The sequence below is a fragment of the Gavialis gangeticus genome, unplaced genomic scaffold, assembly GCF_001723915.1.
Source record: "Gavialis gangeticus isolate Ggan-Ray unplaced genomic scaffold, GavGan_comp1, whole genome shotgun sequence".
In the NCBI taxonomy this organism is placed as follows: domain Eukaryota; kingdom Metazoa; phylum Chordata; order Crocodylia; family Gavialidae; genus Gavialis; species Gavialis gangeticus.
In genome coordinates, this window is record NW_017728993.1 from 5,005,999 (window position 1) to 5,007,327 (window position 1,329).

Sequence of the window (1,329 nt, forward strand, 5' to 3'; positions counted from 1 at the left end):
GCTCCTGCGGACCTGCCTTGTCCCGCCCTCCCGCCGGCCCGGCCCGGCCTCCGGTCCGGTCCCGGCGCTTTGTCTTTTGTTCGAGGAGAAGTCGGGGAGCGGGGAGGGGGCTGCCGGTAAACAGCGTGGCCCCGTCCTGGCAAGCGTGAGCTCCCCATTGAGCGGGTCCCTGCCGGCGTCGCTCCAGGGAGAGCGGAGCCCCTAGTAGCATCTCCCCGGCCAGGTGGCCCCGGGGAGGAATTGGGAGTGCTAAGAGGTTGACGCCCCCAGGAAAGGCCCCTTTCCTCGTCCCGCGCTTCGTAGTTTCTAGGGTCAGGAGGGACCTGAACAGATCATCAAGCCCGACCCCCTGCCTAGGCAGGAACGAGCGCTGGGCTTGTACTACCCCAGCCAGACCTCCTCTTGACGACCCCCGAGGTAGGGGGGTCCTCACTAGGTTTGCTCTGTGCCACGATGGGATGGATGCTTCCGACCAGGAGCATCCTACAGAAACCGTGGCATCTTGATTGTCGCAGCGCAGGTTTCGGGAGAAGGCCCACCCTTCAAAATTGCACCCCTTTTATTGTAGTGTTCAAGATGGCTGTTATCCTGGCTGAGCTTTACATCTTCTAATTTAGGGTGTTTTCAGTGGTGCACAAATGGACCAGGCCTGTTGTGTTTCCATGTGCAGTAACACTTTGCATTTTTTGGGCAACTTCTGGCTCAGAACTGTGACCTAGTAACGTATCTACCAAATGAAGCAGAAGTAGGCACGTTTAATCCCGTAGGCAGTCTCTTTCAGGACTGCGGGCTGGGCCTAGACCTCCAGTAGTTGCATGTTAGGGAGAGAACAGACTATTAAGATCACCATTACATCCTGGAAGAAAAAATCTGCAGCACAGGAACAAGTTCCTGAACCACATAACTAAATCACAAGGGGAGACTCATGACTGAAGACAGAGTATATCTTCCTAATGTGTTAGGTCTTCAAAGTGTACGCATCCACTAACTTCCTCGTTTCAACCTTTTGTTATCAAAGTTTGTTATTTGTTTGAGGAATATGCCTGTTAAAAAGCAACAGTGTTATTTTGGTTTTAGGATGGCTATGGCAACCCCATAACGGATGGGGATTTAGAGTTGCAATTACTTAGATCCTTTGAGTTCCTTTGCTTTTATATGTTTTATTCTACTTGCCGGTTGATGGTGACACTCATTTCTTTGGAAAAAATCCTGCTGAGATGAGAGGGAAAGTGAAGGGTTGACGTTCAGAAATGGCACATGGGTTCCAAGGGCATTGCGAAACTGCCAGTTCTTGTCCACTCAGCTTTAAAAAAAAAAAAAAAAAAAAAA

General features: G+C 51.0%; 1 protein-coding gene across 1 annotated transcript in view; it reads left to right on the forward strand.

The window, feature by feature from the left end:
- The window catches only part of WLS (wntless Wnt ligand secretion mediator), a 104,090-nt gene that overhangs the window by 1,044 nt on the left and 101,717 nt on the right, over positions 1-1,329 (forward strand). The gene's annotated exons all lie outside the window — the stretch shown is intronic.